The 8,748-nt window shown below is 45.9% G+C and overlaps 1 protein-coding gene across 3 annotated transcripts in view; it reads left to right on the top strand.

Annotated features, from left to right (window-relative positions):
- The first annotated feature begins 5,570 nt into the window (after window positions 1-5,570).
- Window positions 5,571-8,748, top strand: part of MSRB3 (methionine sulfoxide reductase B3) — a 169,698-nt gene continuing 166,520 nt past the window's right edge. Inside the window, exon 1 of one of the 3 annotated variants that reach the window (XM_043887950.1) lies at window positions 5,571-5,723. The gene's annotated coding sequence lies outside the window, so the exon portion shown is untranslated. Of the gene's footprint in view, window positions 5,724-5,985; window positions 6,129-8,748 lie in introns of those variants that run through there. The other 2 variants (XM_043887958.1, XM_043887959.1) reach the window with 2 other exon arrangements.

Below are 8,748 nucleotides of genomic sequence, written 5' to 3'. Positions count from 1 at the left end.
TTGATGACTGGGGGCTGGGAGGGTGTCATGGAAGTGGGAATCCTTCCTCAGAATCTGAGAAAATGTTTGGTGTCACCCTTAGCCAGTCAGCGTTGACTCTGTGTCCTTCATGTTGCTGAGAAGAGTTCTCAACTCTTATCCCACTGCAACACCCGGAGGCACGGGGGCATACTTCCCTCAGTGTGAAACCGTGTTCTCAAGGGGTGAGGGTGACAACATTCTACTTTGCAAGATAAGAAAGCAGAATTTTGCGAGTTTGGGTTGAGTGAGGTTAGAAAAACTTTCTTCTGGAGAGTCTGTTACACCCTCCTATGAAGTAATTTCCTTTACTTTCCAATTGATCGTTAGTGGTTTAGAACAACTGTTGCTGTTCACTTTAAGTTGTATCCGACTCTGCGACCCCACGGACTGCACCACACCAGGCTTCCCTGTCCATCACTGTCTTCTGGAGTTTGCTCAAATTCATGTCCATTGAGTCAGTGATGTCATCCAACCATCTCATCCTCTGTCGCCCCCTTCTCCTCCTGCCCTCAATCTTTCCCAGCATCAGGGTTTTTTCTAATGAGTCAACTCTTTCCATCAAGTGGCCGAAGTATTGGAGCTTCAGCTTCAGCATAAGTCCTTTCAATAAATATTCAGGCTTGATTTCCTTTAGGATGGACTGGTTTCATCTCCTTGCTGTCCGAGGGACTCTCATGAGTCTTCTCCAGCACCACAGTTTGAAAGCTTCAATTCTTCAGCATTCAGCCCTTCTTCATGGTCCAACTCTCACATCTGTACGTGACTACTGGAAAAACCATAGCTTTGACTATATGGATAATATACTTGATAAACATACTTGATAAATAACATACTTGATAAATGCTCATTGAATTGAAGTACTAACTTGGTTTCTCACCCTGCCTGGGACTTTTGAATAACATTAGGTGGAATGTGTCCATTTTCCTGTTTGCATCTAGTCAAGATGTTCTTTTGGGTATATGACGTGGGGGCTGTCTCAGAGCCTTGCATAATGGCTGAGGGAATTTCATTAAAGAGGTGAGAATGGTATGCCAGCTTGTAGCTTGAATGCCTGCCATGCTCACAGACTCCCTTTTCAAGAGGCTGCCCCAGACGCACCCCCCTGAAAAGGCAGCAACACAGTCTGCTTCTTTCTTCCTTTCTGCCATGTTGGGTCTCAGCTGTGGTGCTCGGGCTTTTCTCTAGTTAGGTCATGAGCCCACAGGCTTAGTTGCCCCACAGCATGTGGGATCTTAGTTCCCTGACCGAGGACTAAACCTGCATTCCCGGTATTGGAAGGTGGATTCTTAACCACTGGATCACCAGGGGAGTCGCCAGTCTCTTTCTTTAGTAGAGGTGACCATGCCATGTCCCCTGTGAGCCTTCTCTCTTAGCGACAGCTGAAGACGCAGGAGAGGACGCCTGGCTCAGAGGTACTCAGTGGCTTATGAGATAACCTCACACAAGAACTTTCCCCAAGAGGGACAGTCGTGATAGAATCAACCTCTGCCCTCCAGGGCATTTGACTGTGAGCTCTAGAGAACTGCCAGCTGGAAGAAGGCTTCCCTGGTGGCTCAGATGGCAAAGAATCTGCCGGCAACGTGGGAGACCTGGGTTCAGTCGCTGGGTTGGGAAGATCCCCTGGAGAAGGGAATGGCAACCCACTCCACTATTCTTGCCTGGAGAATGCCACGGACAGAGGAGGCTGGCCAACTACAGTCCATGGGGTGCTAAAGAGTTGGACACGACTGAGCAACTAACAGTGGGGGCAGGAGTAGAAGGATCTGTGATTGTGCAACTTGAATTTTGCTGTGTTCGGAAGACATTAACAAGGAGTTGGGGAGTGGCGAGATGGGCTGGCTCATGCAGACGAAGAGCTGGTTGAGCAGATCTCTTCTCAACTTTGACTCCAGAGACTCAGGTTGCTGGGAGTATTGACATCCACATAAATTGGCTTTTGTTACAATTCAGGTTTCCTTCCTCCAGATCTGGTTGTTAAATATTTACTAGCACACCACTGGATTGGGTGAGGCATCCCTATAATATATATATATAATAAACAGAGGAAGTAGTTACCTCCTCTGAGTGTTTTGTCTTAAAAGTGATGCCGAAAGCTCAGCTTCTCTGTACACAGTGTGGAATCAAATCTCGAAAACAGAGTTTGGGGAGAGGTTAGAAAAGAGTATCTAGAGTGCACAGCAGTAAAGAATCTGCCTGCGGTGTAGGAGACACGTGCAGGAGAGGCAGGTTTGATCCCTGGGTCGGGAAAATCTGGAGAAGCAAAGGGCAACCCACCCCAGTACTCTTGTCTGGAAAATCCAATGGACAGAGGAGCCTGGCGGGCTACAGTCCAGGGGGTCACAAAAGAGTCAGACACAACTGAGTGACTAAGCAAATAGATTTGCCAGGCGAAGGGGGACACAGCAGGCTCACGCCCTCAAATCAAGTGTCCCAATTTGTGGAAGGCTGTGGTAAGTTTTTATAGTAATTGTGCAAAGAGGGTGTGATCAGCTCATAGACATTCTTCTAATGGGTTGGTGGTGAGTTAAATATAGTCCGCATTGTTCAACCTTCAGGTCCAACTCGTCTGGGGTCTATATGCTTGTGGGCAGTATACCATTGTTAATCGTTATCTGCAAAACAGCTCAGAGCTATTGTTGTGTGCATTAACAGGGAGCCAGGACCTTGCCCCAAGGCTGCTCTGACAGTTTGTTTCTCCTGGGTCTCCTATCCTCTCCCTTCCCTTGTTAAAAACTTCTTGGATCTGCCCATTGGAACTCAGGGAAGGGCACAGAGGGCGAATGAGGGCTGTTTCCTATAATCAAAGAAACGCTGGACATAAAGGCCTTGTGCCCAGGAACCCTCCACAGGGCCCTGCACGTATCAAAAGCAAACATAGTTTAAGGTAATACATTAACATGATTGTCATTAAGATTATAATAACAGAGAAAATGTTGGGAAATATATGATTTAAACTACAAAACTCATAGGAATGTGGTCATAGGGTGGTAACTTTCCTGTTTCTGGTACCCATCAAAGGCACAGGCCCCCAGCCCCAGGCTCACAAAGGATGACCTGACAAGCCGGTTAAGTCTCTGGCCTTATTTCCACACGTTTTCTTTACCCCTGTTACTTGAGGTAACCTGAGTGCACACTAGTTACTTAAAACCACAAGAACTCAATGAATACAGTTTTTGAAACCCCATTTTCCCCCCCTAATGTAGAGAAAATGAGGCAGATCAGATGAGTAAAAAGAGCATATGTAGCCTTTGGAATGAGATTTGAATTCCAATACTACTTTATCCCTTCCTGATAGCATAATTTCCTTATCTATGCCTCTCCTTATCTGTAAATGGGGACAAAAAATAAAAAGTTCAAAGATATTTGGAAGATTTAAATAAAATGCTGTGTACAAAACAACTAGCACAGTGACCAGCACTTACTATGTACTCAGGAACTGCTGTTCTTTCCTTTCCTCGTCAACATATTTATTCAAGCTTTTAGAACAGATGCTAATATCGCTGTCAAGTCAGCAGTTGACAGGATTAATCAAGCCCCCACTTACAGTAACAGGCAGTGTTATACTGCATTCTTTGTAATTTTATGTAATTTTGCACTTAAGGTCAACTATTTTAAATATAGACAAAATTATTACAATCCTTTGAAACAAGGTTTTCTTTATACTTAGGGAGCTCCTGTACACCAGTCTACAAAATGTGCTCATTTTACTTTTGTTTTTAAACAGACATTTAAACTATGGGCAAAGAATTATACTACATGTTGTGGTGGGTGCGTGCTAAGTCACTTCAGTTGTATCTGACTTTGTGGCCCTATGGATTGTAGCCCACTGCCAGGCTCCTCTGCCCATGGGATTTTCCAGGTAAGAATACTGGAGTGGGTTGCTATTCCCTTCTCCAGGTGATATTCCTGATCCAGGGATCAAACCCATGTCTCTTGTGTCTCCTGCACTAACAGGCTGTGGGGGAAATAAGAAAAAGTGAATATGAAAAGAAAAGTGCTTATATAATACAAAATATATAAAAAAGAGGAAAGAGAGGGAAACGTAAAGAGTTTCCTGAATATTCCCTTTCATATACCCCACTTCTAGGTACTTAAATTGAATAATGCCATGTGTCCTTTAAATCCCTAATATACTGTTTAATAGTTTATTTACTGTTAGTTTACTTAGGTCATCTGACCTTCATCTCATTATCACTGCTAGTACATTAAGGGTGAAATCTGCCCATTTTCCAGGAATAATTCATGGGATGTGGTGTTTCTCAGTACCAGATGATTTAAGGGGAACCACTTGCCAATGGACTGGTTTTTGGCATACAGGGCCTTAATAATACGCCAGAACTGAATTTGTTTTGAAATAAAGTTTCTAATTTTCAAATATAGCATTTTCAAACAAATAGTGTGATGTACAAATTACTGTACTTTAGGTCATGTTAGAATAATCCACCCTCTAAATCTGTTTGGCTTTCACCCCTTAAGTATTTTGCATCAGTTAATCATTTCTGTAGCATATCACAATGGTTATAAATAATTACATAATCCTACATCTTCAGGGCCTGTCCCATTAGTCCCAGTAAAAAAAAAAAAAAAATGTAATTAGACATCATTATGTCCTCTTGAAAAGCTAAGGTCATTTGGCCTTGATTGCTGGCAGAGTTATCAGTGCCAAAGAAAAGTCAAGCCACAATTGGCTTAGGCCTGTGATTAAACATTGGGCTTGACACTTTTGGTCGGTCGTCAGAGGCAGTACCTTTTGAATAAATTTCAACACTACCCTTCAGATAAGTTGAAATAAATACAAAACTAGTGTAAAGGGGTTGAAGACCATATATGGTATTCAAATATAAGTTTGGGAAGAGCCCCTTTTTAACTCTTGCTAAGCGCGAGGCACACACACACCCATACACACACCCTGGTGTAAAGGTCTCACTCATCTGGAATGCAGAGGGCTGGTTTTATGAGTTAGATCAATAATGCCTGTTCGTTCTGGGTAGGATGGCTCACCTGAGTATGTGCATTACTGACAGTGCTGCTCTAGCCTCCCCCTCCCACACTCAAGAGAAGCACTTGCCAAATATTTTTATGCCCTTACTCCCAGAGCTCTCAATTGATCGGGGTGGGGGGGCGCGGGGAGGCATCGCAGGAGTCTCCTTAAACTCCTTAGACGTCTTCCCGCGGGTCCTTGGCTAGCTGTCGGGTCTCCTCGTGATGGTTCCTCTCTCTTCTAATTCAGGGGTCTTAGGCGGGACCCGTGGAGGGGGGATGCTCCGCTCTGCTCTTGGGCCCTAACACTGGAAAGGGATGCCTTCTGGCAGAGGGCACCTCTGGGTCGTGCTCGGCGGCCGGCGGCCTTGGGGTGGCAGCCTTGGAGGAGGAGGAGAGAAGGGAGGGAGTTGGCGGCTGCCGAGACCCGGGCAGCGGGCCCCGTCCGCGGCGGGCGAGCTCGGCGGTCCTCCCTCGCTCGTCTCCTTTGCTCATATTTGGACTCGGCTGCCCGTGCCCAGGAATTTCCCGTCATGCCTCCCGCCGCCCCGTCCGTCGCCCGGAGCCGGGGAGGAAGGGAGGGAGGCTCGGACAGCGGCGGCGGCGGCGGCTCCCTGGCACTTCCATGAGCCCGCGGCGGACCCTCCCGCGCCCCCTCTTGCTCTGCCTCTGCCTCAGCCTCTGCCTGGCCGCGGCCGCGGCCCGAGGAGCAGTGCAGTCCGGTGAGTTGGGGCTCGCCCCCCCACCCCTCGTCTGCCCTGTCGCCCGGACCCCGCCGAGTTGAGATGTGACCCCGACCTCCGCTCCCCTGCGAGCGCCGGCAGCGCCCCCTTCAGCCTCCTGCCGGGAGCCCCCCTCTCCTGAGCCCAGGAGGGGCGCGGGTGGTGAGAGGCGGATAGAAGGAGGTCAGGGCTGGCTTCGCCCCCGCCGACGGGAGGCGTCTGGCAGCGTAGCTGACACCTTATCCCGTCCCGGGAGCGAACCCGAGCCCGAGGGAGGCTCTGGACCGACGTGGGCCCCCGAGGGAGGGGCCTGGCAGGACGGCTGGGGAAGGATCGCCGCCTCGGGCTCGGGAGGGCGCGGGTCCGCGCCGGGGACCACCTCGGAGTCCCCTGCCCCGCGCGGAGGTGTGTGTGTGTGTGTGTGGCGGGGGGTACTCCTGCGCAGCAGCCGCTGAGATAACGGGCCCGGGCGCGTGGGAACGGCCAGCCAGGCCCGTGCCTCCCGCCGCGCGTCCGGGAGGGGCGCCGGGGAGCGGGGCGAGTAGGGGGACAGCGCCGGGAGCGGCGGGCGCGTGGCGACAAGGGGCGCGCCCAGAAGCGCACCGCCGCCCTCGCCGCGGGGTCAGGCTCCCGCGGGCCCGGCTGGTGTCTAATAGGCCAAAACCGAACAAAATCCCGGGTTTTCCAGGTACCAGTTTTGTTTTGTTTTTGAGCGGAAAAAAGGGCATCGGAGTCTAGTTTGTAAGTTTCACCCTGGGCTGTTTGCAACTATAAGATCGAAAGGTGCCATTCCTGCCTTATTTGGTTTAGGACTACGAGCTATCAAGCGAGGTAATTTTGTAGTCTTAACAGGACGATTTTTAAAGATAGCTTTCTCTAAATAATGTGGAATAAGATTATTATAAAAAGTAATTATTTGAAAGTACAAATGTAGAGTTTAAGGTAAATGTCAAATTGCAGGAACTTTTATATCTGTGATGAGTATATAGTCATCAAAACTTCTCGATGCCTAATGTTATCTGGAATGGAAGAACAGAAAATATAATTGCTCAGAGTTGAGACCTCTTCGGAAATTTTAGTTTGCTTTTGTTTTTGCCACCAATAAGCTAAACTGTCAAAATAAGATATGGCTAACAGCTAAGATTTAAAATTAGTTGAAAACTGACTCTACAAAGTATAGATTATATTCAACACCCTCTGGTCTATTGCTTCCTTTTTCCATTTGCAGTGGTGGTGGCAAAGTAGATTTTTAAGTTAGTTTTGCCTATAAAATAGTCTTAGGATTCATGTAATTTATAAAATGGATAGATTTTAAAAATATTTAGTATGTGCAGATTATTGATGTTAATTTAAATAATATCAACTTCATGTTTGCTTCTGATTAATATTGTTTTTAAAAAAAGACCTACTTTTTAATGAATCTGCACTTTAAAAGTAACTTTAATAGCACTTCTTGGGGGACACAACAGGTTCTATCTTCACATTTTATCAATGGTCTTCTAAAATATACTGTGCTGCAGATAAAGGGTAGATTGTACTGCCAGACAGTATATGTTGTTTTTTTTTCCCTCAGTAATGTGTTGACTTAATACTTGTGGTCAAGCAGCCTTTGAAGACTGAAATCCAGAGTACTATGGCCCCTTGCCAGCAATTTTGGAAATCAAGTTTATATTTGGACCATTTAAACATTTATTCTTTTAATTTTGGTCCCAGCTGACATATAAGTCTAATTTCTGGTGACTTTTATTAGGGCCCTATGTGAATGTCTGGATTTTTTTTAATATATATTAAAATAAGCAACTCTCTGCCATTTAGAGTTTTGTCACAGTGCCTAAACTGCCTGTCTGCCAAGATTGCAAATATACAACATCAGATAGGTTTTTGAATCAACACACAGTTTTTTGACTTTTAAAGGTGCTTGGTCTAATATTACCTTAACTGAAATGCTAACCCATTTGGTCAGAAACCGTTTTGCTAAACTTAAGTAATAAGAATATGCAAAAAAAAATCCCAACAGTAGTTTTCATAGATTTTTCTAATACAGTATTTCTTTTATAATTAAAAATAAATTTTCAACCATTAGAGAAACTTTAGGAAATAATCTTTTTTGGTTCTGTCACAATCTGGTCACAGTCCCTTTGATTTTCATCTCACCTGTATTACTGTAGTTAGGGATTTGTTTAATGAATTTGGTTTCAATGTTTAGCTTCCTTCTCTGTCAAATGATGAATTTGTACATAGTCTCTATGTCCCTTCCAACTCCAGGATCCTCCAGGATTGTTTTTGTTTATAGAAACCTGCAGAGCCACCCACTAGATTGGTCCAGGCTTCTGATTATCAACTCTAACTTGCTCTACATGTTTAACTGGTCTCCTTGTAGTCAAATCTGTTGGGTGTGGATCCAGCTTTGGGGAGACGGGATCTGTCTCAGGAAAATCTTGATACTTGCCCCATCACACAGACGTGTACACCCGAAAAGAGTGCCGTGATATTAACCTTCCATTACTTTCTTCCCCTTATCTAATAGTAGAAAGTGCTGGGTATGTCATAGGGTCAATAGTTCAAGCAGGACCTAAGATGTTTTGGTATTCAGTGTTGAAATTTGGGTCTGGGTCAGGGATCTCACTGGAGAGCACCCAGACCTCTTTGTATGGTTGGGAGAACTGTGGCTAGTCACTCAGGGCATTCCAGATGCAATGCCCTGTGCTCAGTTATGACCTTTTTCTCATGCTTCAGAGGAGACTGAATTGGATCTACTCATCTGGTTTGTTCAGAATTATATTGGCTTTGGGTATGAGAGTAATCACATAGCTCTTTACATTACCGGTTGTTACTCACAGATTTAGAGAACGAATTTACAGTTGCCGGGGGACAGATTGGGGGAAGGGACTAGTTAGGGAGTCCGGGATGGACATGTACACACTGCTTTATTTTAAATGGATAATCAACAAGGACCTACTGTGTAGCACAGGGAACTCTGCTGAATGTTATGTGGTAGCTTGGATGAGAGAGGAGCTTGGGGGAG

This window comes from Cervus elaphus, chromosome 3, assembly GCF_910594005.1.
Source record: "Cervus elaphus chromosome 3, mCerEla1.1, whole genome shotgun sequence".
NCBI classification, from domain to species: Eukaryota; Metazoa; Chordata; class Mammalia; order Artiodactyla; family Cervidae; genus Cervus; species Cervus elaphus.
This window is presented reverse-complemented; position numbering and strand designations above follow the sequence as displayed.